The sequence below is a fragment of the Hyperolius riggenbachi genome, chromosome 8 (genome assembly GCF_040937935.1).
Source record: "Hyperolius riggenbachi isolate aHypRig1 chromosome 8, aHypRig1.pri, whole genome shotgun sequence".
Taxonomy (NCBI): domain Eukaryota; kingdom Metazoa; phylum Chordata; class Amphibia; order Anura; family Hyperoliidae; genus Hyperolius; species Hyperolius riggenbachi.
Window position 1 is genome coordinate 89791002 of NC_090653.1, and position 23760 is coordinate 89814761.

Below are 23760 nucleotides of genomic sequence, written 5' to 3' on the forward strand. Positions count from 1 at the left end.
CACCTTTGTAAAAGTCTGGCTTACAGCAGAATTGCAGACAAGGATTTCCTAAATCATATAGGAAATTAATTTTCTCATGTTAGTAAACAAAATGCTTAGCAGAAAGGGAGATGCCACCATGAATGTTTGAACCCTGGGTCATATAGTTTACTTAGAGTCTCTTCCCAGGTCCATCAGGGTATTGGGTTCAAAGTAAGGCAAAGGTTAGAATCCCAGTGTGGACTAGCAGTGTTTATTTGAGGTTGATGTAAAAACTTTGCTGGGACTTGCACAAGTTGTAAGAAAAGAGTTAGCGTCATTGACATTGTGGTGAAAGCTCAGCAAAAGCAGCCACCTTTGTAGCTGTAAACAGTCAAGGGCAGGGATTGAATGATAAGCATGAGTGAGGAAGCACAGGCTTTTGCAAAGTCTCCGAGGACATTTACAACAAGAGGAGCAAATACTCTACAGAAGTGACAAGAACAGAGCTCAACGACCACAAAGGGACTCGAACCCTCAATCTTCTGATCCGAAGTCAGACGCCTTATCCATTAGGCCACGCGGTCTCATGCCTCTTTATGAAGAAACCATTTTCCACTGGAAACAGCCACCGCATAGGAAAAGACGCTCAAGGAGCACAAAGGATTTCATTTGTTAGAGCAGGCACATGACATTGCTGTCTAAGGTATTGCAGTGATCCAAAATGGCAGTTTGATGAGTGTTTTCAGAGAAAAAAACATGCCTTGCAGTGTTCATGAAGTCTTCTAGGCTAAGTTTGTGGTTGTCTCTTCTCTGTTAAGTATAGTAATTTTGCCAGCTGCATGGGTACATAGTACACCGCTTGTCAGGATGGCCGAGTGGTCTAAGGCGCCAGACTCAAGAGGCTTCTCTTCCCTTCTCATGGGCCTTCTGGTCTCCGAATGGAGGCGTGGGTTCAAATCCCACTTCTGACAGAGCTTTTTCACTTTGTCCATCATGGCACATTGGTCAGGCCTGCCAAAACAAGCTCTTGGGTCTTTTCATTTACTAGGCTCTTCAAAGGGCCTTCTCAACAGCAACCTCACATGGACTTTTGGAAAATCTCGCAGAAAAGGAACAAGGCCGACTTTTTTCTACAAGCTTTCTAACACACGTTTTACAAACTGACAAATTCCATCCCCTTTGGCACACCTACAGTCATATGGGTTAGCTCATCTTCTCTTCTAGTTCACTTCATCAGGATCAGAAGCTTTGGAGGCAATTTGTTTTGCTAAATCTTAAAAGGTTAGTGTACAGGTAAAGTGACAAATATGTAAGGAGACCGAACTCAGGAGATAGGTTTTGGCAATAACTTACAGGTCTTCCCTGTATGTTCTGACCTTTGGTGAAAGAGGTGGGGTTATTCCCTCTTCTGACAAGACTCATTTGTTGAAATTTCAACGGACCCTTCCTTGAAAAGAGTTCAGGTTGCAAGAAAACCAATTGCAGTGTTCCATTTGCGGTGTGAATCATATCTTTTCAGAGGAAATGACAGACATACTTTCCAAATTTCAGGCAAGAACTCTTCATATAAATTGGGAACCGAGGCAACCTTTTGAAATTGTTGAGCTTGCAACAAGAAGGAATCGCATCGTGCCACTTGACATGCTGTGTCTGCACCTTTGTAAAAGTCTGGCTTACAGCAGAATTGCAGACAAGGATTTCCTAAATCATATAGGAAATTAATTTTCTCATGTTAGTAAACAAAATGCTTAGCAGAAAGGGAGATGCCACCATGAATGTTTGAACCCTGGGTCATATAGTTTACTTAGAGTCTCTTCCCAGGTCTATCAGGGTATTGGGTTCAAAGTAAGGCAAAGGTTAGAATCCCAGTGTGGACTAGCAGTGTTTATTTGAGGTTGATGTAAAAACTTTGCTGGGACTTGCACAAGTTGTAAGAAAAGAGTTAGCGTCATTGACATTGTGGTGAAAGCTCAGCAAAAGCAGCCACCTTTGTAGCTGTAAACAGTCAAGGGCAGGGATTGAATGATAAGCATGAGTGAGGAAGCACAGGCTTTTGCAAAGTCTCCGAGGACATTTACAACAAGAGGAGCAAATACTCTACAGAAGTGACAAGAACAGAGCTCAACGACCACGAAGGGACTCGAACCCTCAATCTTCTGCTCCAAAGTCAGACGCCTTATCCATTAGGCCACGCGGTCTCATGCCTCTTTATGAAGAAACCATTTTCCACTGGAAACAACCACCGCATAGGAAAAGACGCTCAAGGAGCACAAAGGATTTCATTTGTTAGAGCAGGCACATGACATTGCTGTCTAGGGTATTGCAGTGATCCAAAATGGCAGTTTGATGAGTGTTTTCAGAGAAAAAAACATGCCTTGCAGTGTTCATGAAGTCTTCTAGGCTAAGTTTGTGGTTGTCTCTTCTCTGTTAAGTATAGTCATTTTGCCAGCTGCATGGGTACATAGTACACCGCTTGTCAGGATGGCCGAGTGGTCTAAGGCGCCAGACTCAAGAGGCTTCTCTTCCCTTCTCATGGGCCTTCTGGTCTCCGAATGGAGGCGTGGGTTCAAATCCCACTTCTGACAGAGCTTTTTCACTTTGTCCATCATGGCACATTGGTCAGGCCTGCCAAAACAAGCTCTTGGGTCTTTTCATTTACTAGGCTCTTCAAAGGGCCTTCTCAACAGCAACCTCACATGGACTTTTGGAAAATCTCGCAGAAAAGGAACAAGGCCGACTTTTTTCTACAAGCTTTCTAACACACGTTTTACAAACTGACAAATTCCATCCCCTTTGGCACACCTACAGTCATATGGGTTAGCTCATCTTCTCTTCTAGTTCACTTCATCAGGATCAGAAGCTTTGGAGGCAATTTGTTTTGCTAAATCTTAAAAGGTTAGTGTACAGGTAAAGTGACAAATATGTAAGGAGACCGAACTCAGGAGATAGGTTTTGGCAATAACTTACAGGTCTTCCCTGTATGTTCTGACCTTTGGTGAAAGAGGTGGGGTTATTCCCTCTTCTGACAAGACTCATTTGTTGAAATTTCAACGGACCCTTCCTTGAAAAGAGTTCAGGTTGCAAGAAAACCAATTGCAGTGTTCCATTTGCGGTGTGAATCATATCTTTTCAGAGGAAATGACAGACATACTTTCCAAATTTCAGGCAAGAACTCTTCATATAAATTGGGAACCGAGGCAACCTTTTGAAATTGTTGAGCTTGCAACAAGAAGGAATCGCATCGTGCCACTTGACATGCTGTGTCTGCACCTTTGTAAAAGTCTGGCTTACAGCAGAATTGCAGACAAGGATTTCCTAAATCATATAGGAAATTAATTTTCTCATGTTAGTAAACAAAATGCTTAGCAGAAAGGGAGATGCCACCATGAATGTTTGAACCCTGGGTCATATAGTTTACTTAGAGTCTCTTCCCAGGTCTATCAGGGTATTGGGTTCAAAGTAAGGCAAAGGTTAGAATCCCAGTGTGGACTAGCAGTGTTTATTTGAGGTTGATGTAAAAACTTTGCTGGGACTTGCACAAGTTGTAAGAAAAGAGTTAGCGTCATTGACATTGTGGTGAAAGCTCAGCAAAAGCAGCCACCTTTGTAGCTGTAAACAGTCAAGGGCAGGGATTGAATGATAAGCATGAGTGAGGAAGCACAGGCTTTTGCAAAGTCTCCGAGGACATTTACAACAAGAGGAGCAAATACTCTACAGAAGTGACAAGAACAGAGCTCAACGACCACGAAGGGACTCGAACCCTCAATCTTCTGCTCCAAAGTCAGACGCCTTATCCATTAGGCCACGCGGTCTCATGCCTCTTTATGAAGAAACCATTTTCCACTGGAAACAACCACCGCATAGGAAAAGACGCTCAAGGAGCACAAAGGATTTCATTTGTTAGAGCAGGCACATGACATTGCTGTCTAGGGTATTGCAGTGATCCAAAATGGCAGTTTGATGAGTGTTTTCAGAGAAAAAAACATGCCTTGCAGTGTTCATGAAGTCTTCTAGGCTAAGTTTGTGGTTGTCTCTTCTCTGTTAAGTATAGTCATTTTGCCAGCTGCATGGGTACATAGTACACCGCTTGTCAGGATGGCCGAGTGGTCTAAGGCGCCAGACTCAAGAGGCTTCTCTTCCCTTCTCATGGGCCTTCTGGTCTCCGAATGGAGGCGTGGGTTCAAATCCCACTTCTGACAGAGCTTTTTCACTTTGTCCATCATGGCACATTGGTCAGGCCTGCCAAAACAAGCTCTTGGGTCTTTTCATTTACTAGGCTCTTCAAAGGGCCTTCTCAACAGCAACCTCACATGGACTTTTGGAAAATCTCGCAGAAAAGGAACAAGGCCGACTTTTTTCTACAAGCTTTCTAACACACGTTTTACAAACTGACAAATTCCATCCCCTTTGGCACACCTACAGTCATATGGGTTAGCTCATCTTCTCTTCTAGTTCACTTCATCAGGATCAGAAGCTTTGGAGGCAATTTGTTTTGCTAAATCTTAAAAGGTTAGTGTACAGGTAAAGTGACAAATATGTAAGGAGACCGAACTCAGGAGATAGGTTTTGGCAATAACTTACAGGTCTTCCCTGTATGTTCTGACCTTTGGTGAAAGAGGTGGGGTTATTCCCTCTTCTGACAAGACTCATTTGTTGAAATTTCAACGGACCCTTCCTTGAAAAGAGTTCAGGTTGCAAGAAAACCAATTGCAGTGTTCCATTTGCGGTGTGAATCATATCTTTTCAGAGGAAATGACAGACATACTTTCCAAATTTCAGGCAAGAACTCTTCATATAAATTGGGAACCGAGGCAACCTTTTGAAATTGTTGAGCTTGCAACAAGAAGGAATCGCATCGTGCCACTTGACATGCTGTGTCTGCACCTTTGTAAAAGTCTGGCTTACAGCAGAATTGCAGACAAGGATTTCCTAAATCATATAGGAAATTAATTTTCTCATGTTAGTAAACAAAATGCTTAGCAGAAAGGGAGATGCCACCATGAATGTTTGAACCCTGGGTCATATAGTTTACTTAGAGTCTCTTCCCAGGTCCATCAGGGTATTGGGTTCAAAGTAAGGCAAAGGTTAGAATCCCAGTGTGGACTAGCAGTGTTTATTTGAGGTTGATGTAAAAACTTTGCTGGGACTTGCACAAGTTGTAAGAAAAGAGTTAGCGTCATTGACATTGTGGTGAAAGCTCAGCAAAAGCAGCCACCTTTGTAGCTGTAAACAGTCAAGGGCAGGGATTGAATGATAAGCATGAGTGAGGAAGCACAGGCTTTTGCAAAGTCTCCGAGGACATTTACAACAAGAGGAGCAAATACTCTACAGAAGTGACAAGAACAGAGCTCAACGACCACGAAGGGACTCGAACCCTCAATCTTCTGATCCGAAGTCAGACGCCTTATCCATTAGGCCACGCGGTCTCATGCCTCTTTATGAAGAAACCATTTTCCACTGGAAACAGCCACCGCATAGGAAAAGACGCTCAAGGAGCACAAAGGATTTCATTTGTTAGAGCAGGCACATGACATTGCTGTCTAAGGTATTGCAGTGATCCAAAATGGCAGTTTGATGAGTGTTTTCAGAGAAAAAAACATGCCTTGCAGTGTTCATGAAGTCTTCTAGGCTAAGTTTGTGGTTGTCTCTTCTCTGTTAAGTATAGTCATTTTGCCAGCTGCATGGGTACATAGTACACCGCTTGTCAGGATGGCCGAGTGGTCTAAGGCGCCAGACTCAAGAGGCTTCTCTTCCCTTCTCATGGGCCTTCTGGTCTCCGAATGGAGGCGTGGGTTCAAATCCCACTTCTGACAGAGCTTTTTCACTTTGTCCATCATGGCACATTGGTCAGGCCTGCCAAAACAAGCTCTTGGGTCTTTTCATTTACTAGGCTCTTCAAAGGGCCTTCTCAACAGCAACCTCACATGGACTTTTGGAAAATCTCGCAGAAAAGGAACAAGGCCGACTTTTTTCTACAAGCTTTCTAACACACGTTTTACAAACTGACAAATTCCATCCCCTTTGGCACACCTACAGTCATATGGGTTAGCTCATCTTCTCTTCTAGTTCACTTCATCAGGATCAGAAGCTTTGGAGGCAATTTGTTTTGCTAAATCTTAAAAGGTTAGTGTACAGGTAAAGTGACAAATATGTAAGGAGACCGAACTCAGGAGATAGGTTTTGGCAATAACTTACAGGTCTTCCCTGTATGTTCTGACCTTTGGTGAAAGAGGTGGGGTTATTCCCTCTTCTGACAAGACTCATTTGTTGAAATTTCAACGGACCCTTCCTTGAAAAGAGTTCAGGTTGCAAGAAAACCAATTGCAGTGTTCCATTTGCGGTGTGAATCATATCTTTTCAGAGGAAATGACAGACATACTTTCCAAATTTCAGGCAAGAACTCTTCATATAAATTGGGAACCGAGGCAACCTTTTGAAATTGTTGAGCTTGCAACAAGAAGGAATCGCATCGTGCCACTTGACATGCTGTGTCTGCACCTTTGTAAAAGTCTGGCTTACAGCAGAATTGCAGACAAGGATTTCCTAAATCATATAGGAAATTAATTTTCTCATGTTAGTAAACAAAATGCTTAGCAGAAAGGGAGATGCCACCATGAATGTTTGAACCCTGGGTCATATAGTTTACTTAGAGTCTCTTCCCAGGTCTATCAGGGTATTGGGTTCAAAGTAAGGCAAAGGTTAGAATCCCAGTGTGGACTAGCAGTGTTTATTTGAGGTTGATGTAAAAACTTTGCTGGGACTTGCACAAGTTGTAAGAAAAGAGTTAGCGTCATTGACATTGTGGTGAAAGCTCAGCAAAAGCAGCCACCTTTGTAGCTGTAAACAGTCAAGGGCAGGGATTGAATGATAAGCATGAGTGAGGAAGCACAGGCTTTTGCAAAGTCTCCGAGGACATTTACAACAAGAGGAGCAAATACTCTACAGAAGTGACAAGAACAGAGCTCAACGACCACGAAGGGACTCGAACCCTCAATCTTCTGCTCCAAAGTCAGACGCCTTATCCATTAGGCCACGCGGTCTCATGCCTCTTTATGAAGAAACCATTTTCCACTGGAAACAACCACCGCATAGGAAAAGACGCTCAAGGAGCACAAAGGATTTCATTTGTTAGAGCAGGCACATGACATTGCTGTCTAGGGTATTGCAGTGATCCAAAATGGCAGTTTGATGAGTGTTTTCAGAGAAAAAAACATGCCTTGCAGTGTTCATGAAGTCTTCTAGGCTAAGTTTGTGGTTGTCTCTTCTCTGTTAAGTATAGTCATTTTGCCAGCTGCATGGGTACATAGTACACCGCTTGTCAGGATGGCCGAGTGGTCTAAGGCGCCAGACTCAAGAGGCTTCTCTTCCCTTCTCATGGGCCTTCTGGTCTCCGAATGGAGGCGTGGGTTCAAATCCCACTTCTGACAGAGCTTTTTCACTTTGTCCATCATGGCACATTGGTCAGGCCTGCCAAAACAAGCTCTTGGGTCTTTTCATTTACTAGGCTCTTCAAAGGGCCTTCTCAACAGCAACCTCACATGGACTTTTGGAAAATCTCGCAGAAAAGGAACAAGGCCGACTTTTTTCTACAAGCTTTCTAACACACGTTTTACAAACTGACAAATTCCATCCCCTTTGGCACACCTACAGTCATATGGGTTAGCTCATCTTCTCTTCTAGTTCACTTCATCAGGATCAGAAGCTTTGGAGGCAATTTGTTTTGCTAAATCTTAAAAGGTTAGTGTACAGGTAAAGTGACAAATATGTAAGGAGACCGAACTCAGGAGATAGGTTTTGGCAATAACTTACAGGTCTTCCCTGTATGTTCTGACCTTTGGTGAAAGAGGTGGGGTTATTCCCTCTTCTGACAAGACTCATTTGTTGAAATTTCAACGGACCCTTCCTTGAAAAGAGTTCAGGTTGCAAGAAAACCAATTGCAGTGTTCCATTTGCGGTGTGAATCATATCTTTTCAGAGGAAATGACAGACATACTTTCCAAATTTCAGGCAAGAACTCTTCATATAAATTGGGAACCGAGGCAACCTTTTGAAATTGTTGAGCTTGCAACAAGAAGGAATCGCATCGTGCCACTTGACATGCTGTGTCTGCACCTTTGTAAAAGTCTGGCTTACAGCAGAATTGCAGACAAGGATTTCCTAAATCATATAGGAAATTAATTTTCTCATGTTAGTAAACAAAATGCTTAGCAGAAAGGGAGATGCCACCATGAATGTTTGAACCCTGGGTCATATAGTTTACTTAGAGTCTCTTCCCAGGTCCATCAGGGTATTGGGTTCAAAGTAAGGCAAAGGTTAGAATCCCAGTGTGGACTAGCAGTGTTTATTTGAGGTTGATGTAAAAACTTTGCTGGGACTTGCACAAGTTGTAAGAAAAGAGTTAGCGTCATTGACATTGTGGTGAAAGCTCAGCAAAAGCAGCCACCTTTGTAGCTGTAAACAGTCAAGGGCAGGGATTGAATGATAAGCATGAGTGAGGAAGCACAGGCTTTTGCAAAGTCTCCGAGGACATTTACAACAAGAGGAGCAAATACTCTACAGAAGTGACAAGAACAGAGCTCAACGACCACGAAGGGACTCGAACCCTCAATCTTCTGATCCGAAGTCAGACGCCTTATCCATTAGGCCACGCGGTCTCATGCCTCTTTATGAAGAAACCATTTTCCACTGGAAACAGCCACCGCATAGGAAAAGACGCTCAAGGAGCACAAAGGATTTCATTTGTTAGAGCAGGCACATGACATTGCTGTCTAAGGTATTGCAGTGATCCAAAATGGCAGTTTGATGAGTGTTTTCAGAGAAAAAAACATGCCTTGCAGTGTTCATGAAGTCTTCTAGGCTAAGTTTGTGGTTGTCTCTTCTCTGTTAAGTATAGTCATTTTGCCAGCTGCATGGGTACATAGTACACCGCTTGTCAGGATGGCCGAGTGGTCTAAGGCGCCAGACTCAAGAGGCTTCTCTTCCCTTCTCATGGGCCTTCTGGTCTCCGAATGGAGGCGTGGGTTCAAATCCCACTTCTGACAGAGCTTTTTCACTTTGTCCATCATGGCACATTGGTCAGGCCTGCCAAAACAAGCTCTTGGGTCTTTTCATTTACTAGGCTCTTCAAAGGGCCTTCTCAACAGCAACCTCACATGGACTTTTGGAAAATCTCGCAGAAAAGGAACAAGGCCGACTTTTTTCTACAAGCTTTCTAACACACGTTTTACAAACTGACAAATTCCATCCCCTTTGGCACACCTACAGTCATATGGGTTAGCTCATCTTCTCTTCTAGTTCACTTCATCAGGATCAGAAGCTTTGGAGGCAATTTGTTTTGCTAAATCTTAAAAGGTTAGTGTACAGGTAAAGTGACAAATATGTAAGGAGACCGAACTCAGGAGATAGGTTTTGGCAATAACTTACAGGTCTTCCCTGTATGTTCTGACCTTTGGTGAAAGAGGTGGGGTTATTCCCTCTTCTGACAAGACTCATTTGTTGAAATTTCAACGGACCCTTCCTTGAAAAGAGTTCAGGTTGCAAGAAAACCAATTGCAGTGTTCCATTTGCGGTGTGAATCATATCTTTTCAGAGGAAATGACAGACATACTTTCCAAATTTCAGGCAAGAACTCTTCATATAAATTGGGAACCGAGGCAACCTTTTGAAATTGTTGAGCTTGCAACAAGAAGGAATCGCATCGTGCCACTTGACATGCTGTGTCTGCACCTTTGTAAAAGTCTGGCTTACAGCAGAATTGCAGACAAGGATTTCCTAAATCATATAGGAAATTAATTTTCTCATGTTAGTAAACAAAATGCTTAGCAGAAAGGGAGATGCCACCATGAATGTTTGAACCCTGGGTCATATAGTTTACTTAGAGTCTCTTCCCAGGTCCATCAGGGTATTGGGTTCAAAGTAAGGCAAAGGTTAGAATCCCAGTGTGGACTAGCAGTGTTTATTTGAGGTTGATGTAAAAACTTTGCTGGGACTTGCACAAGTTGTAAGAAAAGAGTTAGCGTCATTGACATTGTGGTGAAAGCTCAGCAAAAGCAGCCACCTTTGTAGCTGTAAACAGTCAAGGGCAGGGATTGAATGATAAGCATGAGTGAGGAAGCACAGGCTTTTGCAAAGTCTCCGAGGACATTTACAACAAGAGGAGCAAATACTCTACAGAAGTGACAAGAACAGAGCTCAACAACCACGAAGGGACTCGAACCCTCAATCTTCTGCTCCAAAGTCAGACACCTTATCCATTAGGCCACGCGGTCTCATGCCTCTTTATGAAGAAACCATTTTCCACTGGAAACAGCCACCGCATAGGAAAAGACGCTCAAGGAGCACAAAGGATTTCATTTGTTAGAGCAGGCACATGACATTGCTGTCTAAGGTATTGCAGTGATCCAAAATGGCAGTTTGATGAGTGTTTTCAGAGAAAAAAACATGCCTTGCAGTGTTCATGAAGTCTTCTAGGCTAAGTTTGTGGTTGTCTCTTCTCTGTTAAGTATAGTCATTTTGCCAGCTGCATGGGTACATAGTACACCGCTTGTCAGGATGGCCGAGTGGTCTAAGGCGCCAGACTCAAGAGGCTTCTCATCCCTTCTCATGGGCCTTCTGGTCTCTGAATGGAGGCGTGGGTTCAAATCCCACTTCTGACAGAGCTTTTTCACTTTGTCCATCATGGCACATTGGTCAGGCCTGCCAAAACAAGCTCTTGGGTCTTTTCATTTACTAGGCTCTTCAAAGGGCCTTCTCAACAGCAACCTCACATGGACTTTTGGAAAATCTCGCAGAAAAGGAACAAGGCCGACTTTTTTCTACAAGCTTTCTAACACACGTTTTACAAACTGACAAATTCCATCCCCTTTGGCACACCTACAGTCATATGGGTTAGCTCATCTTCTCTTCTAGTTCACTTCATCAGGATCAGAAGCTTTGGAGGCAATTTGTTTTGCTAAATCTTAAAAGGTTAGTGTACAGGTAAAGTGACAAATATGTAAGGAGACCGAACTCAGGAGATAGGTTTTGGCAATAACTTACAGGTCTTCCCTGTATGTTCTGACCTTTGGTGAAAGAGGTGGGGTTATTCCCTCTTCTGACAAGACTCATTTGTTGAAATTTCAACGGACCCTTCCTTGAAAAGAGTTCAGGTTGCAAGAAAACCAATTGCAGTGTTCCATTTGCGGTGTGAATCATATCTTTTCAGAGGAAATGACAGACATACTTTCCAAATTTCAGGCAAGAACTCTTCATATAAATTGGGAACCGAGGCAACCTTTTGAAATTGTTGAGCTTGCAACAAGAAGGAATCGCATCGTGCCACTTGACATGCTGTGTCTGCACCTTTGTAAAAGTCTGGCTTACAGCAGAATTGCAGACAAGGATTTCCTAAATCATATAGGAAATTAATTTTCTCATGTTAGTAAACAAAATGCTTAGCAGAAAGGGAGATGCCACCATGAATGTTTGAACCCTGGGTCATATAGTTTACTTAGAGTCTCTTCCCAGGTCCATCAGGGTATTGGGTTCAAAGTAAGGCAAAGGTTAGAATCCCAGTGTGGACTAGCAGTGTTTATTTGAGGTTGATGTAAAAACTTTGCTGGGACTTGCACAAGTTGTAAGAAAAGAGTTAGCGTCATTGACATTGTGGTGAAAGCTCAGCAAAAGCAGCCACCTTTGTAGCTGTAAACAGTCAAGGGCAGGGATTGAATGATAAGCATGAGTGAGGAAGCACAGGCTTTTGCAAAGTCTCCGAGGACATTTACAACAAGAGGAGCAAATACTCTACAGAAGTGACAAGAACAGAGCTCAACGACCACGAAAGGACTCGAACCCTCAATCTTCTGATCCAAAGTCAGACGCCTTATCCATTATGCCACGCGGTCTCATGCCTCTTTATGAAGAAACCATTTTCCACTGGAAACAGCCACCGCATAGGAAAAGACACTCAAGGAGCACAAAGGATTTCATTTGTTAGAGCAGGCACATGACATTGCTGTCTAAGGTATTGCAGTGATCCAAAATGGCAGTTTGATGAGTGTTTTCAGAGAAAAAAACATGCCTTGCAGTGTTCATGAAGTCTTCTAGGCTAAGTTTGTGGTTGTCTCTTCTCTGTTAAGTATAGTCATTTTGCCAGCTGCATGGGTTCATAGTACACCGCTTGTCAGGATGGCCGAGTGGTCTAAGGCGCCAGACTCAAGAGGCTTCTTTTCCCTTCTCATGGCCCTTCTGGTCTCCGAATGGAGGCGTGGGTTCAAATCCCACTTCTGACAGAGCTTTTTCACTTTGTCCATCATGGCACATTGGTCAGGCCTGCCAAAACAAGCTCTTGGGTCTTTTCATTTACTAGGCTCTTTAAAGGGCCTTCTCAACAGCAACCTCACATGGACTTTTGGAAAATCTCGCAGAAAAGGAACAAGGCCGACTTTTTTCTACAAGCTTTCTAACACACGTTTTACAAACTGACAAATTCCATCCCCTTTGGCACACCTACAGTCATATGGGTTAGCTCATCTTCTCTTCTAGTTCACTTCATCAGGATCAGAAGCTTTGGAGGCAATTTGTTTTGCTAAATCTTAAAAGGTTAGTGTACAGGTAAAGTGACAAATATGTAAGGAGACCGAACTCAGGAGATAGGTTTTGGCAATAACTTACAGGTCTTCCCTGTATGTTCTGACCTTTGGTGAAAGAGGTGGGGTTATTCCCTCTTCTGACAAGACTCATTTGTTGAAATTTCAACGGACCCTTCCTTGAAAAGAGTTCAGGTTGCAAGAAAACCAATTGCAGTGTTCCATTTGCGGTGTGAATCATATCTTTTCAGAGGAAATGACAGACATACTTTCCAAATTTCAGGCAAGAACTCTTCATATAAATTGGGAACCGAGGCAACCTTTTGAAATTGTTGAGCTTGCAACAAGAAGGAATCGCATCGTGCCACTTGACATGCTGTGTCTGCACCTTTGTAAAAGTCTGGCTTACAGCAGAATTGCAGACAAGGATTTCCTAAATCATATAGGAAATTAATTTTCTCATGTTAGTAAACAAAATGCTTAGCAGAAAGGGAGATGCCACCATGAATGTTTGAACCCTGGGTCATATAGTTTACTTAGAGTCTCTTCCCAGGTCCATCAGGGTATTGGGTTCAAAGTAAGGCAAAGGTTAGAATCCCAGTGTGGACTAGCAGTGTTTATTTGAGGTTGATGTAAAAACTTTGCTGGGACTTGCACAAGTTGTAAGAAAAGAGTTAGCGTCATTGACATTGTGGTGAAAGCTCAGCAAAAGCAGCCACCTTTGTAGCTGTAAACAGTCAAGGGCAGGGATTGAATGATAAGCATGAGTGAGGAAGCACAGGCTTTTGCAAAGTCTCCGAGGACATTTACAACAAGAGGAGCAAATACTCTACAGAAGTGACAAGAACAGAGCTCAACGACCACAAAGGGACTCGAACCCTCAATCTTCTGATCCGAAGTCAGACGCCTTATCCATTAGGCCACGCGGTCTCATGCCTCTTTATGAAGAAACCATTTTCCACTGGAAACAGCCACCGCATAGGAAAAGACGCTCAAGGAGCACAAAGGATTTCATTTGTTAGAGCAGGCACATGACATTGCTGTCTAAGGTATTGCAGTGATCCAAAATGGCAGTTTGATGAGTGTTTTCAAAGAAAAAAACATGCCTTGCAGTGTTCATGAAGTCTTCTAGGCTAAGTTTGTGGTTGTCTCTTCTCTGTTAAGTATAGTCATTTTGCCAGCTGCATGGGTACATAGTACACCGCTTGTCAGGATGGCCGAGTGGTCTAAGGCGCCAGACTCAAGAGGCTTCTCTTCCCTTCTCATGGGCCTTCTGGTCTCCGAATGGAGGCGTGGGTTCAAATCCCACTTCTGACAGAGCTTTTTCACTTTGTCCATCATGGCACATTGGTCAGGCCTGCCAAAACAAGCTCTTGGGTCTTTTCATTTACTAGGCTCTTCAAAGGGCCTTCTCAACAGCAACCTCACATGGACTTTTGGAAAATCTCGCAGAAAAGGAACAAGGCCGACTTTTTTCTACAAGCTTTCTAACACACGTTTTACAAACTGACAAATTCTATCCCCTTTGGCACACCTACAGTCATATGGGTTAGCTCATCTTCTCTTCTAGTTCACTTCATCAGGATCAGAAGCTTTGGAGGCAATTTGTTTTGCTAAATCTTAAAAGGTTAGTGTACAGGTAAAGTGACAAATATGTAAGGAGACCGAACTCAGGAGATAGGTTTTGGCAATAACTTACAGGTCTTCCCTGTATGTTCTGACCTTTGGTGAAAGAGGTGGGGTTATTCCCTCTTCTGACAAGACTCATTTGTTGAAATTTCAACGGACCCTTCCTTGAAAAGAGTTCAGGTTGCAAGAAAACCAATTGCAGTGTTCCATTTGCGGTGTGAATCATATCTTTTCAGAGGAAATGACAGACATACTTTCCAAATTTCAGGCAAGAACTCTTCATATAAATTGGGAACCGAGGCAACCTTTTGAAATTGTTGAGCTTGCAACAAGAAGGAATCGCATCGTGCCACTTGACATGCTGTGTCTGCACCTTTGTAAAAGTCTGGCTTACAGCAGAATTGCAGACAAGGATTTCCTAAATCATATAGGAAATTAATTTTCTCATGTTAGTAAACAAAATGCTTAGCAGAAAGGGAGATGCCACCATGAATGTTTGAACCCTGGGTCATATAGTTTACTTAGAGTCTCTTCCCAGGTCCATCAGGGTATTGGGTTCAAAGTAAGGCAAAGGTTAGAATCCCAGTGTGGACTAGCAGTGTTTATTTGAGGTTGATGTAAAAACTTTGCTGGGACTTGCACAAGTTGTAAGAAAAGAGTTAGCGTCATTGACATTGTGGTGAAAGCTCAGCAAAAGCAGCCACCTTTGTAGCTGTAAACAGTCAAGGGCAGGGATTGAATGATAAGCATGAGTGAGGAAGCACAGGCTTTTGCAAAGTCTCCGAGGACATTTACAACAAGAGGAGCAAATACTCTACAGAAGTGACAAGAACAGAGCTCAACGACCACAAAGGGACTCGAACCCTCAATCTTCTGATCCGAAGTCAGACGCCTTATCCATTAGGCCACGCGGTCTCATGCCTCTTTATGAAGAAACCATTTTCCACTGGAAACAGCCACCGCATAGGAAAAGACGCTCAAGGAGCACAAAGGATTTCATTTGTTAGAGCAGGCACATGACATTGCTGTCTAAGGTATTGCAGTGATCCAAAATGGCAGTTTGATGAGTGTTTTCAGAGAAAAAAACATGCCTTGCAGTGTTCATGAAGTCTTCTAGGCTAAGTTTGTGGTTGTCTCTTCTCTGTTAAGTATAGTCATTTTGCCAGCTGCATGGGTACATAGTACACCGCTTGTCAGGATGGCCGAGTGGTCTAAGGCGCCAGACTCAAGAGGCTTCTCTTCCCTTCTCATGGGCCTTCTGGTCTCCGAATGGAGGCGTGGGTTCAAATCCCACTTCTGACAGAGCTTTTTCACTTTGTCCATCATGGCACATTGGTCAGGCCTGCCAAAACAAGCTCTTGGGTCTTTTCATTTACTAGGCTCTTCAAAGGGCCTTCTCAACAGCAACCTCACATGGACTTTTGGAAAATCTCGCAGAAAAGGAACAAGGCCGACTTTTTTCTACAAGCTTTCTAACACACGTTTTACAAACTGACAAATTCCATCCCCTTTGGCACACCTACAGTCATATGGGTTAGCTCATCTTCTCTTCTAGTTCACTTCATCAGGATCAGAAGCTTTGGAGGCAATTTGTTTTGCTAAATCTTAAAAGGTTAGTGTACAGGTAAAGTGACAAATATGTAAGGAGACCGAACTCAGGAGATAGGTTTTGGCAATAACTTACAGGTCTTCCCTGTATGTTCTGACCTTTGGTGAAAGAGGTGGGGTTATTCCCTCTTCTGACAAGACTCATTTGTTGAAATTTCAACGGACCCTTCCTTGAAAAGAGTTCAGGTTGCAAGAAAACCAATTGCAGTGTTCCATTTGCGGTGTGAATCATATCTTTTCAGAGGAAATGACAGACATACTTTCCAAATTTCAGGCAAGAACTCTTCATATAAATTGGGAACCGAGGCAACCTTTTGAAATTGTTGAGCTTGCAACAAGAAGGAATCGCATCGTGCCACTTGACATGCTGTGTCTGCACCTTTGTAAAAGTCTGGCTTACAGCAGAATTGCAGACAAGGATTTCCTAAATCATATAGGAAATTAATTTTCTCATGTTAGTAAACAAAATGCTTAGCAGAAAGGGAGATGCCACCATGAATGTTTGAACCCTGGGTCATATAGTTTACTTAGAGTCTCTTCCCAGGTCCATCAGGGTATTGGGTTCAAAGTAAGGCAAAGGTTAGAATCCCAGTGTGGACTAGCAGTGTTTATTTGAGGTTGATGTAAAAACTTTGCTGGGACTTGCACAAGTTGTAAGAAAAGAGTTAGCGTCATTGACATTGTGGTGAAAGCTCAGCAAAAGCAGCCACCTTTGTAGCTGTAAACAGTCAAGGGCAGGGATTGAATGATAAGCATGAGTGAGGAAGCACAGGCTTTTGCAAAGTCTCCGAGGACATTTACAACAAGAGGAGCAAATACTCTACAGAAGTGACAAGAACAGAGCTCAACGACCACAAAGGGACTCGAACCCTCAATCTTCTGATCCGAAGTCAGACGCCTTATCCATTAGGCCACGCGGTCTCATGCCTCTTTATGAAGAAACCATTTTCCACTGGAAACAGCCACCGCATAGGAAAAGACGCTCAAGGAGCACAAAGGATTTCATTTGTTAGAGCAGGCACATGACATTGCTGTCTAAGGTATTGCAGTGATCCAAAATGGCAGTTTGATGAGTGTTTTCAGAGAAAAAAACATGCCTTGCAGTGTTCATGAAGTCTTCTAGGCTAAGTTTGTGGTTGTCTCTTCTCTGTTAAGTATAGTAATTTTGCCAGCTGCATGGGTACATAGTACACCGCTTGTCAGGATGGCCGAGTGGTCTAAGGCGCCAGACTCAAGAGGCTTCTCTTCCCTTCTCATGGGCCTTCTGGTCTCCGAATGGAGGCGTGGGTTCAAATCCCACTTCTGACAGAGCTTTTTCACTTTGTCCATCATGGCACATTGGTCAGGCCTGCCAAAACAAGCTCTTGGGTCTTTTCATTTACTAGGCTCTTCAAAGGGCCTTCTCAACAGCAACCTCACATGGACTTTTGGAAAATCTCGCAGAAAAGGAACAAGGCCGACTTTTTTCTACAAGCTTTCTAACACACGTTTTACAAACTGACAAATTCCATCCCCTTTGGCACACCTACAGTCATATGGGTTAGCTCATCTTCTCTTCTAGTTCACTTCATCAGGATCAGAAGCTTTGGAGGCAATTTGTTTTGCTAAATCTTAAAAGGTTAGTGTACAGGTAAAGTGACAAATATGTAAGGAGACCGAACTCAGGAGATAGGTTTTGGCAATAACTTACAGGTCTTCCCTGTATGTTCTGACCTTTGGTGAAAGAGGTGGGGTTATTCCCTCTTCTGACAAGACTCATTTGTTGAAATTTCAACGGACCCTTCCTTGAAAAGAGTTCAGGTTGCAAGAAAACCAATTGCAGTGTTCCATTTGCGGTGTGAATCATATCTTTTCAGAGGAAATGACAGACATACTTTCCAAATTTCAGGCAAGAACTCTTCATATAAATTGGGAACCGAGGCAACCTTTTGAAATTGTTGAGCTTGCAACAAGAAGGAATCGCATCGTGCCACTTGACATGCTGTGTCTGCACCTTTGTAAAAGTCTGGCTTACAGCAGAATTGCAGACAAGGATTTCCTAAATCATATAGGAAATTAATTTTCTCATGTTAGTAAACAAAATGCTTAGCAGAAAGGGAGATGCCACCATGAATGTTTGAACCCTGGGTCATATAGTTTACTTAGAGTCTCTTCCCAGGTCTATCAGGGTATTGGGTTCAAAGTAAGGCAAAGGTTAGAATCCCAGTGTGGACTAGCAGTGTTTATTTGAGGTTGATGTAAAAACTTTGCTGGGACTTGCACAAGTTGTAAGAAAAGAGTTAGCGTCATTGACATTGTGGTGAAAGCTCAGCAAAAGCAGCCACCTTTGTAGCTGTAAACAGTCAAGGGCAGGGATTGAATGATAAGCATGAGTGAGGAAGCACAGGCTTTTGCAAAGTCTCCGAGGACATTTACAACAAGAGGAGCAAATACTCTACAGAAGTGACAAGAACAGAGCTCAACGACCACAAAGGGACTCGAACCCTCAATCTTCTGATCCGAAGTCAGACGCCTTATCCATTAGGCTACGCGGTCTCATGCCTCTTTATGAAGAAACCATTTTCCACTGGAAACAGCCACCGCATAGGAAAAGACGCTCAAGGAGCACAAAGGATTTCATTTGTTAGAGCAGGCACATGATATTGCTGTCTAAGGTATTGCAGTGATCCAAAATGGCAGTTTGATGAGTGTTTTCAGAGAAAAAAACATGCCTTGCAGTGTTCATGAAGTCTTCTAGGCTAAGTTTGTGGTTGTCTCTTCTCTGTTAAGTATAGTCATTTTGCCAGCTGCATGGGTACATAGTACACCGCTTGTCAGGATGGCCGAGTGGTCTAAGGCGCCAGACTCAAGAGGCTTCTCTTCCCTTCTCATGGGCCTTCTGGTCTCCGAATGGAGGCGTGGGTTCAAATCCCACTTCTGACAGAGCTTTTTCACTTTGTCCATCATGGCACATTGGTCAGGCCTGCCAAAACAAGCTCTTGGGTCTTTTCATTTACTAGGCTCTTCAAAGGGCCTTCTCAACAGCAACCTCACATGGACTTTTGGAAAATCTCGCAGAAAAGGAACAAGGCCGACTTTTTTCTACAAGCTTTCTAACACACGTTTTACAAACTGACAAATTCCATCCCCTTTGGCACACCTACAGTCATATGGGTTAGCTCATCTTCTCTTCTAGTTCACTTCATCAGGATCAGAAGCTTTGGAGGCAATTTGTTTTGCTAAATCTTAAAAGGTTAGTGTACAGGTAAAGTGACAAATATGTAAGGAGACCGAACTCAGGAGATAGGTTTTGGCAATAACTTACAGGTCTTCCCTGTATGTTCTGACCTTTGGTGAAAGAGGTGGGGTTATTCCCTCTTCTGACAAGACTCATTTGTTGAAATTTCAACGGACCCTTCCTTGAAAAGAGTTCAGGTTGCAAGAAAACCAATTGCAGTGTTCCATTTGCGGTGTGAATCATATCTTTTCAGAGGAAATGACAGACATACTTTCCAAATTTCAGGCAAGAACTCTTCATATAAATTGGGAACCGAGGCAACCTTTTGAAATTGTTGAGCTTGCAACAAGAAGGAATCGCATCGTGCCACTTGACATGCTGTGTCTGCACCTTTGTAAAAGTCTGGCTTACAGCAGAATTGCAGACAAGGATTTCCTAAATCATATAGGAAATTAATTTTCTCATGTTAGTAAACAAAATGCTTAGCAGAAAGGGAGATGCCACCATGAATGTTTGAACCCTGGGTCATATAGTTTACTTAGAGTCTCTTCCCAGGTCCATCAGGGTATTGGGTTCAAAGTAAGGCAAAGGTTAGAATCCCAGTGTGGACTAGCAGTGTTTATTTGAGGTTGTTGTAAAAACTTTGCTGGGACTTGCACAAGTTGTAAGAAAAGAGTTAGCGTCATTGACATTGTGGTGAAAGCTCAGCAAAAGCAGCCACCTTTGTAGCTGTAAACAGTCAAGGGCAGGGATTGAATGATAAGCATGAGTGAGGAAGCACAGGCTTTTGCAAAGTCTCCGAGGACATTTACAACAAGAGGAGCAAATACTCTACAGAAGTGACAAGAACAGAGCTCAACGACCACGAAAGGACTCGAACCCTCAATCTTCTGATCCAAAGTCAGACGCCTTATCCATTATGCCACGCGGTCTCATGCCTCTTTATGAAGAAACCATTTTCCACTGGAAACAGCCACCGCATAGGAAAAGACACTCAAGGAGCACAAAGGATTTCATTTGTTAGAGCAGGCACATGACATTGCTGTCTAAGGTATTGCAGTGATCCAAAATGGCAGTTTGATGAGTGTTTTCAGAGAAAAAAACATGCCTTGCAGTGTTCATGAAGTCTTCTAGGCTAAGTTTGTGGTTGTCTCTTCTCTGTTAAGTATAGTCATTTTGCCAGCTGCATGGGTTCATAGTACACCGCTTGTCAGGATGGCCGAGTGGTCTAAGGCGCCAGACTCAAGAGGCTTCTTTTCCCTTCTCATGGCCCTTCTGGTCTCCGAATGGAGGCGTGGGTTCAAATCCCACTTCTGACAGAGCTTTTTCACTTTGTCCATCATGGCACATTGGTCAGGCCTGCCAAAACAAGCTCTTGGGTCTTTTCATTTACTAGGCTCTTTAAAGGGCCTTCTCAACAGCAACCTCACATGGACTTTTGGAAAATCTCGCAGAAAAGGAACAAGGCCGACTTTTTTCTACAAGCTTTCTAACACACGTTTTACAAACTGACAAATTCCATCCCCTTTGGCACACCTACAGTCATATGGGTTAGCTCATCTTCTCTTCTAGTTCACTTCATCAGGATCAGAAGCTTTGGAGGCAATTTGTTTTGCTAAATCTTAAAAGGTTAGTGTACAGGTAAAGTGACAAATATGTAAGGAGACCGAACTCAGGAGATAGGTTTTGGCAATAACTTACAGGTCTTCCCTGTATGTTCTGACCTTTGGTGAAAGAGGTGGGGTTATTCCCTCTTCTGACAAGACTCATTTGTTGAAATTTCAACGGACCCTTCCTTGAAAAGAGTTCAGGTTGCAAGAAAACCAATTGCAGTGTTCCATTTGCGGTGTGAATCATATCTTTTCAGAGGAAATGACAGACATACTTTCCAAATTTCAGGCAAGAACTCTTCATATAAATTGGGAACCGAGGCAACCTTTTGAAATTGTTGAGCTTGCAACAAGAAGGAATCGCATCGTGCCACTTGACATGCTGTGTCTGCACCTTTGTAAAAGTCTGGCTTACAGCAGAATTGCAGACAAGGATTTCCTAAATCATATAGGAAATTAATTTTCTCATGTTAGTAAACAAAATGCTTAGCAGAAAGGGAGATGCCACCATGAATGTTTGAACCCTGGGTCATATAGTTTACTTAGAGTCTCTTCCCAGGTCCATCAGGGTATTGGGTTCAAAGTAAGGCAAAGGTTAGAATCCCAGTGTGGACTAGCAGTGTTTATTTGAGGTTGATGTAAAAACTTTGCTGGGACTTGCACAAGTTGTAAGAAAAGAGTTAGCGTCATTGACATTGTGGTGAAAGCTCAGCAAAAGCAGCCACCTTTGTAGCTGTAAACAGTCAAGGGCAGGGATTGAATGATAAGCATGAGTGAGGAAGCACAGGCTTTTGCAAAGTCTCCGAGGACATTTACAACAAGAGGAGCAAATACTCTACAGAAGTGACAAGAACAGAGCTCAACGACCACAAAGGGACTCGAACCCTCAATCTTCTGATCCGAAGTCAGACGCCTTATCCATTAGGCCACGCGGTCTCATGCCTCTTTATGAAGAAACCATTTTCCACTGGAAACAGCCACCGCATAGGAAAAGACGCTCAAGGAGCACAAAGGATTTCATTTGTTAGAGCAGGCACATGACATTGCTGTCTAAGGTATTGCAGTGATCCAAAATGGCAGTTTGATGAGTGTTTTCAAAGAAAAAAACATGCCTTGCAGTGTTCATGAAGTCTTCTAGGCTAAGTTTGTGGTTGTCTCTTCTCTGTTAAGTATAGTCATTTTGCCAGCTGCATGGGTACATAGTACACCGCTTGTCAGGATGGCCGAGTGGTCTAAGGCGCCAGACTCAAGAGGCTTCTCTTCCCTTCTCATGGGCCTTCTGGTCTCCGAATGGAGGCGTGGGTTCAAATCCCACTTCTGACAGAGCTTTTTCACTTTGTCCATCATGGCACATTGGTCAGGCCTGCCAAAACAAGCTCTTGGGTCTTTTCATTTACTAGGCTCTTCAAAGGGCCTTCTCAACAGCAACCTCACATGGACTTTTGGAAAATCTCGCAGAAAAGGAACAAGGCCGACTTTTTTCTACAAGCTTTCTAACACACGTTTTACAAACTGACAAATTCCATCCCCTTTGGCACACCTACAGTCATATGGGTTAGCTCATCTTCTCTTCTAGTTCACTTCATCAGGATCAGAAGCTTTGGAGGCAATTTGTTTTGCTAAATCTTAAAAGGTTAGTGTACAGGTAAAGTGACAAATATGTAAGGAGACCGAACTCAGGAGATAGGTTTTGGCAATAACTTACAGGTCTTCCCTGTATGTTCTGACCTTTGGTGAAAGAGGTGGGGTTATTCCCTCTTCTGACAAGACTCATTTGTTGAAATTTCAACGGACCCTTCCTTGAAAAGAGTTCAGGTTGCAAGAAAACCAATTGCAGTGTTCCATTTGCGGTGTGAATCATATCTTTTCAGAGGAAATGACAGACATACTTTCCAAATTTCAGGCAAGAACTCTTCATATAAATTGGGAACCGAGGCAACCTTTTGAAATTGTTGAGCTTGCAACAAGAAGGAATCACATCGTGCCACTTGACATGCTGTGTCTGCACCTTTGTAAAAGTCTGGCTTACAGCAGAATTGCAGACAAGGATTTCCTAAATCATATAGGAAATTAATTTTCTCATGTTAGTAAACAAAATGCTTAGCAGAAAGGGAGATGCCACCATGAATGTTTGAACCCTGGGTCATATAGTTTACTTAGAGTCTCTTCCCAGGTCCATCAGGGTATTGGGTTCAAAGTAAGGCAAAGGTTAGAATCCCAGTGTGGACTAGCAGTGTTTATTTGAGGTTGATGTAAAAACTTTGCTGGGACTTGCACAAGTTGTAAGAAAAGAGTTAGCGTCATTGACATTGTGGTGAAAGCTCAGCAAAAGCAGCCACCTTTGTAGCTGTAAACAGTCAAGGGCAGGGATTGAATGATAAGCATGAGTGAGGAAGCACAGGCTTTTGCAAAGTCTCCGAGGACATTTACAACAAGAGGAGCAAATACTCTACAGAAGTGACAAGAACAGAGCTCAACGACCACAAAGGGACTCGAACCCTCAATCTTCTGATCCGAAGTCAGACGCCTTATCCATTAGGCCACGCGGTCTCATGCCTCTTTATGAAGAAACCATTTTCCACTGGAAACAGCCACCGCATAGGAAAAGACGCTCAAGGAGCACAAAGGATTTCATTTGTTAGAGCAGGCACATGACATTGCTGTCTAAGGTATTGCAGTGATCCAAAATGGCAGTTTGATGAGTGTTTTCAGAGAAAAAAACATGCCTTGCAGTGTTCATGAAGTCTTCTAGGCTAAGTTTGTGGTTGTCTCTTCTCTGTCAAGTATAGTAATTTTGCCAGCTGCATGGGTACATAGTACACCGCTTGTCAGGATGGCCGAGTGGTCTAAGGCGCCAGACTCAAGAGGCTTCTCTTCCCTTCTCATGGGCCTTCTGGTCTCCGAATGGAGGCGTGGGTTCAAATCCCACTTCTGACAGAGCTTTTTCACTTTGTCCATCATGGCACATTGGTCAGGCCTGCCAAAACAAGCTCTTGGGTCTTTTCATTTACTAGGCTCTTCAAAGGGCCTTCTCAACAGCAACCTCACATGGACTTTTGGAAAATCTCGCAGAAAAGGAACAAGGCCGACTTTTTTCTACAAGCTTTCTAACACACGTTTTACAAACTGACAAATTCCATCCCCTTTGGCACACCTACAGTCATATGGG

At 43.1% G+C, this 23760-nt stretch overlaps 29 non-coding genes across 29 annotated transcripts; 15 read left to right on the forward strand and 14 right to left on the reverse strand.

Annotated features, from left to right (window-relative positions):
* Positions 1–472: 472 nt before the first annotated feature.
* Positions 473–545, reverse strand: TRNAR-UCG (transfer RNA arginine (anticodon UCG)). Its single transcript has one exon. It is a non-coding gene; the product is annotated as a tRNA-Arg (tRNA).
* A 277-nt stretch (positions 546–822) lies between these two features.
* Positions 823–932, forward strand: TRNAL-CAA (transfer RNA leucine (anticodon CAA)). Its single transcript has 2 exons — positions 823–860; positions 887–932. It is a non-coding gene; the product is annotated as a tRNA-Leu (tRNA).
* Positions 933–2086: 1154 nt separating this feature from the next.
* On the reverse strand, positions 2087–2159 carry TRNAQ-UUG (transfer RNA glutamine (anticodon UUG)). Its single transcript has one exon. It is a non-coding gene; the product is annotated as a tRNA-Gln (tRNA).
* Positions 2160–2436: 277 nt separating this feature from the next.
* TRNAL-CAA (transfer RNA leucine (anticodon CAA)) lies at positions 2437–2546 on the forward strand. The gene is made up of 2 exons: positions 2437–2474; positions 2501–2546. It is a non-coding gene; the product is annotated as a tRNA-Leu (tRNA).
* Positions 2547–3700: 1154 nt separating this feature from the next.
* On the reverse strand, positions 3701–3773 carry TRNAQ-UUG (transfer RNA glutamine (anticodon UUG)). Its single transcript has one exon. It is a non-coding gene; the product is annotated as a tRNA-Gln (tRNA).
* A 277-nt stretch (positions 3774–4050) lies between these two features.
* Positions 4051–4160, forward strand: TRNAL-CAA (transfer RNA leucine (anticodon CAA)). The gene is made up of 2 exons: positions 4051–4088; positions 4115–4160. It is a non-coding gene; the product is annotated as a tRNA-Leu (tRNA).
* A 1154-nt stretch (positions 4161–5314) lies between these two features.
* TRNAR-UCG (transfer RNA arginine (anticodon UCG)) lies at positions 5315–5387 on the reverse strand. The gene has a single exon. It is a non-coding gene; the product is annotated as a tRNA-Arg (tRNA).
* A 277-nt stretch (positions 5388–5664) lies between these two features.
* TRNAL-CAA (transfer RNA leucine (anticodon CAA)) lies at positions 5665–5774 on the forward strand. Its single transcript has 2 exons — positions 5665–5702; positions 5729–5774. It is a non-coding gene; the product is annotated as a tRNA-Leu (tRNA).
* Positions 5775–6928: 1154 nt separating this feature from the next.
* Positions 6929–7001, reverse strand: TRNAQ-UUG (transfer RNA glutamine (anticodon UUG)). Its single transcript has one exon. It is a non-coding gene; the product is annotated as a tRNA-Gln (tRNA).
* A 277-nt stretch (positions 7002–7278) lies between these two features.
* On the forward strand, positions 7279–7388 carry TRNAL-CAA (transfer RNA leucine (anticodon CAA)). The gene is made up of 2 exons: positions 7279–7316; positions 7343–7388. It is a non-coding gene; the product is annotated as a tRNA-Leu (tRNA).
* A 1154-nt stretch (positions 7389–8542) lies between these two features.
* TRNAR-UCG (transfer RNA arginine (anticodon UCG)) lies at positions 8543–8615 on the reverse strand. Its single transcript has one exon. It is a non-coding gene; the product is annotated as a tRNA-Arg (tRNA).
* Positions 8616–8892: 277 nt separating this feature from the next.
* Positions 8893–9002, forward strand: TRNAL-CAA (transfer RNA leucine (anticodon CAA)). Its single transcript has 2 exons — positions 8893–8930; positions 8957–9002. It is a non-coding gene; the product is annotated as a tRNA-Leu (tRNA).
* A 1504-nt stretch (positions 9003–10506) lies between these two features.
* Positions 10507–10616, forward strand: TRNAL-CAA (transfer RNA leucine (anticodon CAA)). Its single transcript has 2 exons — positions 10507–10544; positions 10571–10616. It is a non-coding gene; the product is annotated as a tRNA-Leu (tRNA).
* Positions 10617–11770: 1154 nt separating this feature from the next.
* Positions 11771–11843, reverse strand: TRNAQ-UUG (transfer RNA glutamine (anticodon UUG)). Its single transcript has one exon. It is a non-coding gene; the product is annotated as a tRNA-Gln (tRNA).
* A 277-nt stretch (positions 11844–12120) lies between these two features.
* TRNAL-CAA (transfer RNA leucine (anticodon CAA)) lies at positions 12121–12230 on the forward strand. Its single transcript has 2 exons — positions 12121–12158; positions 12185–12230. It is a non-coding gene; the product is annotated as a tRNA-Leu (tRNA).
* Positions 12231–13384: 1154 nt separating this feature from the next.
* TRNAR-UCG (transfer RNA arginine (anticodon UCG)) lies at positions 13385–13457 on the reverse strand. The gene has a single exon. It is a non-coding gene; the product is annotated as a tRNA-Arg (tRNA).
* A 277-nt stretch (positions 13458–13734) lies between these two features.
* On the forward strand, positions 13735–13844 carry TRNAL-CAA (transfer RNA leucine (anticodon CAA)). Its single transcript has 2 exons — positions 13735–13772; positions 13799–13844. It is a non-coding gene; the product is annotated as a tRNA-Leu (tRNA).
* A 1154-nt stretch (positions 13845–14998) lies between these two features.
* TRNAR-UCG (transfer RNA arginine (anticodon UCG)) lies at positions 14999–15071 on the reverse strand. Its single transcript has one exon. It is a non-coding gene; the product is annotated as a tRNA-Arg (tRNA).
* A 277-nt stretch (positions 15072–15348) lies between these two features.
* TRNAL-CAA (transfer RNA leucine (anticodon CAA)) lies at positions 15349–15458 on the forward strand. Its single transcript has 2 exons — positions 15349–15386; positions 15413–15458. It is a non-coding gene; the product is annotated as a tRNA-Leu (tRNA).
* A 1154-nt stretch (positions 15459–16612) lies between these two features.
* TRNAR-UCG (transfer RNA arginine (anticodon UCG)) lies at positions 16613–16685 on the reverse strand. Its single transcript has one exon. It is a non-coding gene; the product is annotated as a tRNA-Arg (tRNA).
* A 277-nt stretch (positions 16686–16962) lies between these two features.
* On the forward strand, positions 16963–17072 carry TRNAL-CAA (transfer RNA leucine (anticodon CAA)). The gene is made up of 2 exons: positions 16963–17000; positions 17027–17072. It is a non-coding gene; the product is annotated as a tRNA-Leu (tRNA).
* A 1154-nt stretch (positions 17073–18226) lies between these two features.
* On the reverse strand, positions 18227–18299 carry TRNAR-UCG (transfer RNA arginine (anticodon UCG)). Its single transcript has one exon. It is a non-coding gene; the product is annotated as a tRNA-Arg (tRNA).
* A 277-nt stretch (positions 18300–18576) lies between these two features.
* TRNAL-CAA (transfer RNA leucine (anticodon CAA)) lies at positions 18577–18686 on the forward strand. The gene is made up of 2 exons: positions 18577–18614; positions 18641–18686. It is a non-coding gene; the product is annotated as a tRNA-Leu (tRNA).
* Positions 18687–19840: 1154 nt separating this feature from the next.
* Positions 19841–19913, reverse strand: TRNAQ-UUG (transfer RNA glutamine (anticodon UUG)). The gene has a single exon. It is a non-coding gene; the product is annotated as a tRNA-Gln (tRNA).
* Positions 19914–20190: 277 nt separating this feature from the next.
* Positions 20191–20300, forward strand: TRNAL-CAA (transfer RNA leucine (anticodon CAA)). Its single transcript has 2 exons — positions 20191–20228; positions 20255–20300. It is a non-coding gene; the product is annotated as a tRNA-Leu (tRNA).
* A 1154-nt stretch (positions 20301–21454) lies between these two features.
* Positions 21455–21527, reverse strand: TRNAR-UCG (transfer RNA arginine (anticodon UCG)). Its single transcript has one exon. It is a non-coding gene; the product is annotated as a tRNA-Arg (tRNA).
* A 277-nt stretch (positions 21528–21804) lies between these two features.
* On the forward strand, positions 21805–21914 carry TRNAL-CAA (transfer RNA leucine (anticodon CAA)). The gene is made up of 2 exons: positions 21805–21842; positions 21869–21914. It is a non-coding gene; the product is annotated as a tRNA-Leu (tRNA).
* Positions 21915–23068: 1154 nt separating this feature from the next.
* Positions 23069–23141, reverse strand: TRNAR-UCG (transfer RNA arginine (anticodon UCG)). Its single transcript has one exon. It is a non-coding gene; the product is annotated as a tRNA-Arg (tRNA).
* A 277-nt stretch (positions 23142–23418) lies between these two features.
* Positions 23419–23528, forward strand: TRNAL-CAA (transfer RNA leucine (anticodon CAA)). The gene is made up of 2 exons: positions 23419–23456; positions 23483–23528. It is a non-coding gene; the product is annotated as a tRNA-Leu (tRNA).
* The last annotated feature ends 232 nt before the right edge of the window (positions 23529–23760 follow it).